Here is a 6394-nt window from a genome sequence, read left to right on the forward strand (position 1 = left end):
ACTGACCTTCAGGCGGTTAATTTAACTCTTGTGGCAAGGAAACAGCTTTTGGCTTCCGTATGGACAGACATCTCTTTGGTGAGTAACCTCAGTACAAGTGACCAAATGCCTCTTTCTCCCTCCTGTTTGGTTCCCTCCAAATAGGGGGTTTGGCTTTGGCTCTCTTAGCCTTCTTTTTCTTGCTTAAGAAAAGTTTGACTAGGAAGCTGTTTATTCAGTTGATAAAGCCCTGACTTTTAGAGTGGAACTAGAGAATCTTTGTTCACAGAGGTACTCTTGGCTTCATTTGGTTCATTTGTTGCTGTAGCTTGTGGTATCTTTGAATAAAACTGGCTGTGTTCTAATTGGAAAATAGGAAATGAAAATTTGATCCCTGCATGCAGCCCTTTGGGCTATATTCTCAAAAATTGGACAATGTTTACTTATGAACCTATGAAAAGGAAAAAGGTGATCTTCTTTTGCAACACTACTTGGCCACAATACTCATTAGACTCTGGGGAAAAATAGCCAATTAATGGATCCTTAAAATATAATACCATCTTGCAATTAGATTTGCTTTGTAAAAGGGAAGGTAAATGGGATGAAATACCTTATGTTCAGTCTTTTTTTTTTTTTTTTTTTGCTTTTGTATCAAAATATGCCAGGTCAGAAAAGATGTAAAATTCTACAACAAACCAGTAACACTAAAAAGCCTGTGTTGCCTGATTCTCACCAGGGAGAGGAGGAGGATTTATTGATTACGTGGATTTAACTCCCCTACAGCTCTTCCACTCTATGGGAGCACCAGAGCTACTGCCTGTACTCAGCAGCCCCAGTCCCAACAACCTGAGCCCCCACAGAGCCCAAACCAGGACCCTCAGCTTCAGGGGGCCAACAGGTAAGAATGATCTCCCCTTCTTATCCCTAACTCAATTAGGTCAAGGAGCCACTTGTGCCCAGGGAGGACAATATCTGCTGAGGCAAGTCCCAAATCTGAGGCTTAGATGGAGGGGAAGGGGTATAACCTGTAGGAATGATTTGAGTCCACTCTCCACCCTCCACTTTGAATTTGTTTAACTGGAAAAACAAGATGCCTACTTACAGAGATGACCCCAAGAGGATGGAAAATTCGTTCCCATCTATTTTTGCCACCCACAACCCCACTTGGACAGATGTACAAAATTTGTTAAATATTCTCCTCAGGAGTGAGGAATGCCACATGATGCTAGAAAAGGCTAGGGAAGAAGTTACCTGGCTGCACGCTAAAACCCCCAATAACTCCCTAAGAGCAAATCCATGATGCCCATTCCTACTATGAATCCCAACTGGAACATCAGTATTGGAGACTGAGGTAAGCTTGAACACTATCGGGGTGGGATTTTAGCTGGATTAAGAAAGGGGGTCCCCACACTGTGTAAAAGTGTTTCATTTTGGTGTAGTACCAATAGTTTAATTTTACTTTTGTTTCGCTTGCCTGAGGAAAACATATCTAGAAAAATGTTTCTGTGGCCAATGTCAAAGAAATTACTGCCTATGTTTTCTTCATGTTTTATGGTTTCGGGTCTCACATTTAGGTCTTTAACCCATTTTGATTTGTTTTCGTGTACAGTATAAGAAATTGGGAGTCCCTGGCTGGCTCAATTGGTGGAGCATGTGACTCTTGATCTCAGGGTTGTGAATTCGAGCCCCACACTGGGTGTAAAGATTACTTAAAAATAATTTTTTTTTTTTAAGAAGAAAGTGGTGCAGTTTCATTCTTTTGCATGTAGCTATCCAGTTTTCCTAACACCATTTGTTGAAGAGACTGTCTTTTTCCCATTGTATATTCTTGCCTCCATTGTCATAGATTAATTGACCATATAACCATGGGCTTATTTCTGGACTCTCTGTTCTGTTCCATTGATCTTTGTGTCTATTTTTGTGCCAATACCATAATGTTTGATTACTACAGTTTTGGAGTACAGCTTGGGATCTGGGATTGTGATACATCAGCTTTGTTTTTCTTTTTCAAGATTGCTTTGGCTAGGGACACCTGGGTGGCTCAGTTGGTTGAGCATCTGCCTTCAGCTCGGGTAACAATCCCAGGGTCATGGAATCGAGCCCCACATAAGGCTCCCTGCTCAGTAGGGAGTCTGCTTCTCCCTCTACCCCGCCCCCGCCCCGTTAGTGATCTCTCTCTCAAATAAATAAATAAAATCTTTTAAAAAAAAAGATTGCTTTGGCTATTCATAGTCTTTTGTGGTTTCATACAAATTTTAGGATTATTTGTTCTAGTTCTGTGAAATATGTTGTTGGTATTTTGATAGGAGCTGCATTAAATCTGCAGATTGTTTTGAGTAGTATGGACATTTCAACAATATTTGTTCTTCCTAATCCATGAACATGGTATAGCTTTCCATTTATTTGTGTTTTATAGTTTTCAGAGTACAGGTCTTTCACCTCCTTGGTTAAGTTTATTCTTAGGTATTTTGTTCTTTTTGATGCAATTGTTAATGGGATTGTTTTCTTAATTTCTCTTTTTGCTACTTCATTATTAGTGTATAGAAATGCAACAGATTTCTGGTATTAATTTTGTATCCTGTGACTTTACTGAATTCAATTATCAGTTCTAGTAGTTTTTTGGTGGAGTCTTTAAGGTTTTCTATATATGGTATCATGTCATCTGCAAATAGTGAAAGTTTTACTTCTTCCTTACCAATTTGGATGCCTTTTATTTCTTTATCTTGTGTGATTGTTGTGGCTAGGACTTCTAATACTATGTTGAGTAAAAGTAGTGAGAGTGGACTGCCTTGTCTTATTCCTGACCTTAGAAGGAAAAGCTCTCAGTTTTTCACCCCTGAGTATGATGTTAGCTGTGAATTTTTCATATATGGCCTTTATTATGTTGAGGTATGTTACCTCTAAACCTACTTTGTTGAGAATATTTATCATGAATGGGTGTTTTACTTTGTTCAGTGCTTTTTCTGCATCTATTGAGATGATCAGATGGTTTTTATCCTTTCTCTTGTTAATGTGGTGCATCACGTCGATTGATTTGTGAGTATTAAACTACTCTTGCATCCTTGGAATAAATCCCACTTAATCGTGGTAAGTGGGGGCACCTGGGTGGCTCTGTGATCAAGCGTCTGCCTTCGGCTTGGGTCATGATCCCAGGGTCCTGGGATCGAGCCCCGCATTGGGTTCCCTGCTCTGTGAGAAGCCTGCTTCTCCCTCTCCCACTCCCCCTGCTGTGTTCCCTCTCTGGCTGTGTCTCTCTCTGTCAAATAAATAAATAAAATCTTTTTTAAAAAAAATCATGGTGAATGATTTTTTAATGTATTTTTGGATTTAGTTTGCTAATATTTTGTTGAGGAATTTCATATCTATGTTCATCAGAGATATTGGCCTATAGCTAGCTTCCTTCCTTCTTTCCTTTTCTTTTTCTTTCTTTCTTTCTTTCTTTTTTTCTTTCTTTCTTTCTTTCTTTCTTTCTTTCTTTCTTTCTTTCTTTCTTTCTTTCTTTCTTTCTGTGTCTTTGTCTGGCTTTGGTATCAGGATAATTCTGGCCTTGTAGAATGAATTTAAAAATTAAACTATTGGGACTACACCAAAATAAAAAGCTTTTGCACAGTGAAGGAAATCATTAACAAAACAAAAAAGTTACCTTCTGAATGGGAGAGATATTTGCAAATGATATATCTGATAAACGGTTAATATAGAAAACATATAACTTATGCAACTCTACAAAATAGAATTGATACAACTCTACACACACACAGACACACACACAATTTGATTATAAACAGGCAGAAGACCTGAATAGACATTTTTCAAAAGAAGACATACAGATGGCCAACAGACACATGAAAAGATGCCCAACATCACTAATCATCAGGGAAATGCAAATCAAAACCACAATGAGATATCATTTTACACCTGTCAGAATGGCTAAAGTAAAAAACACAAAAAGTAACAATTGTTGGTGAGGATGTGGAGAAAGAGGAACCCTGTGCACCGTTGATAGGAATGCAAATCAGTGCAGCCACTGTGGAAAACAGTATGGATGTTCCTCAAAAAATTAAAAATAGAATTACCATATGATCCTGTAATTCCACTACTGGGTATTTATCCAAAGAAAATGAAAACACTAATTCAAAAACGTATATGCACTTCTCTGTTTATTGCAGCATTTACAATAACCAAGATATGAAAGCAAGCCCAGTGTCCATCAACAGATGAAAAGATAGAGAAGATATGGGAGCACTTGTGTGGTGCAGTCGATTAAGCATCTGACTCTTGGTTTTGGCTCAGGTCATGATCTCAGGGTTGTGGTACTGAACCCTGCATCAGGCTCTGCCCTCAGCACAGAGTCTGCTTGAGATTCTCTCTTCCTCTTCCTCTGCCCATCCCATGCGTGCTCTTTCTCTTTCTCATAAATAAATAAATCTTTTTTGGACGCCTGGGTGGCTCAGTTGGTTAAGCGACTGCCTTCGGCTCAGGTCATGATCCTGGAGTCCCAGGATCGAGTCCCACATTGGGCTCCCTGCTCAGCAGGGAGTCTGCTTCTCCCTCTGACCCTCCCCCCTCTCATGTTCTCTTTCTCTCACATAAATAAATAAATAAATAAATAAATAAATAAATAAATAAATAAACTTTTTAAAAGGAAAGAAGATATGGTATATTTATACAATGGAATATTACTCAGCCATAAAAAGAATGACATCTTGCCATTTGCAACAACATAGATAGACCTAGAGGGTATGACGCTAAGTGAAATAAGTAAATTTGTCAGAGAAGGACAAATACCATTTGATTTCACTCGTATGTGGAATTTAAGAAACAAACAAAGAAAAAAGAGACAAACAAAAAACAGACTCTTAAATACAGAGAAAAAATTGGTGGTTGCCAGAGGGGAGGTGGGTGGGAGCATTGGTGAAATAGATGAAGGGAATTAAGAGTGCACTTACCTTAGGGCAGCTGGCTGGCTCAGTTGGTGGAACATGTGACTCTTGATCTCTGGGTCATGCGTTTGAGCCCCACTTTGGGCATAGAGATTATTTAAAAAAAAAAAAAAAGAGTACACTTATCTTGATGAGCATTAAAAATGTATAGAATTGTTGAATCATTATATCATACACTTGAAACTAAAATAACACTGTATATTAATTATACTTGAATTTAAAAAAAGGAAAAAGAAAAGCAGTCCCTAAGCAAAGGAGTTTGAATAAGTTTTAAGAAATAAAGCAAGGGGAGCCTGGGTTGCTCATTCAGTTAAGCATCCAACTCCCGATTTTGGCTCAGGTCATAATCTTAGGGTGGTGAGATTGAGCCCTGCGTGGGGCTCCACACTCAACAGGGAGTCTGCTTGAGATTCTCTCCCTCTGTCCCTCCCCCTGCTCACTCTCTCTCTCTCTCAAATAAATTGAAGAGACAGAGCAACAGCCTCCCCACCAGATGCCTGAATTGGCTGATAGTGACCTGGAATGAAGGGGCCCAAGGGTTCCTTTAAACCTTGCAAAGCCTCTTATCATTTTCCATAAGGAACCCCCAGTAACAATGGAGGTGGAAAACAAATTTAGAGACTTTTTCATTGATACTGGGGCCACAGATTCAGTACTGAACTCCCGGCTCTCTCTGCTATCAAATCAAACCATGGCTGTAATGGGAGTCTCTGGGGAAGTGTTGACTAAAACGTTCTTACAACCACTAGCCCACCAGAGAAAACAAATTCACCTTAAACACAGCTTTTTGTATATGCCTGAATGTCCCATCCTTTTACAGGGATGTGACCTATTAACTAAATGGAATGCTGAAGCTACTTTTGCACCTGGTTGCATGGATACCAGAGCAAGCTTGTGTCTTTCAAGCAATGCTACTACATCAAGGCGGAGAAGTCCTATCAGAGCCGCCTGAAGAAGTTACCCAAAATAAGATCAGATGTTTGGGTAAATGGGAAGCTAGGATGAGCACAATCGGTGACACTCATGCATGTTAAACTTTGTGGTGGAGGGGTGCCTGGGTAGCTCAGTCCAGATCCAGGGTCCTGGGATAGAGTTCTGGGAATCTGCTTCTCCCACTGCCTGCCACTCCCCCTGCTTGTGCTCTCTCTCTCCCTGACAAATAAATATAAAAATCTTTAAAAACAAAAACAACTTCGTGCTGGGGTAAAGATTATGAATCTTAGACGTTACTCATCAAAGGAACAAGCAAAAAGGGGCATTCAGCTCATTCTCTCTGCCTTCTTGGAATTTGGCCTCATCGGCCCCTGGTAATCCCCTTACAATTCACCTACTTTGCCTCTACAAAAATCAGGCACTCAAGACTTAAGGGCCATTAACCAGATTGTAGAATATATCCACTAGGTGCTTTCCAATCTATATACTCTCTTAACCTTGTCTGGGGCCTTTATTTTTTTTTTAAGATTTTATTTATTCAT

The 6394-nt window shown here is 39.6% G+C and overlaps 1 long non-coding RNA gene across 1 annotated transcript; it reads left to right on the forward strand.

Annotated features, from left to right (window-relative positions):
- The first annotated feature begins 572 nt into the window (after positions 1-572).
- Positions 573-4684, forward strand: LOC135365549 (uncharacterized). Its single transcript, XR_010413595.1, has 3 exons — positions 573-877; positions 1183-1330; positions 4146-4684. It is a non-coding gene; the product is annotated as an uncharacterized LOC135365549 (long non-coding RNA).
- Positions 4685-6394: the final 1710 nt, after the last annotated feature.

This window comes from Mirounga angustirostris, unplaced genomic scaffold (assembly GCF_029215605.1).
Source record: "Mirounga angustirostris isolate CCGP_5_RB_7025 unplaced genomic scaffold, mMirAng1.0.hap1 SCAF_8, whole genome shotgun sequence".
In the NCBI taxonomy this organism is placed as follows: Eukaryota; Metazoa; Chordata; class Mammalia; order Carnivora; family Phocidae; genus Mirounga; species Mirounga angustirostris.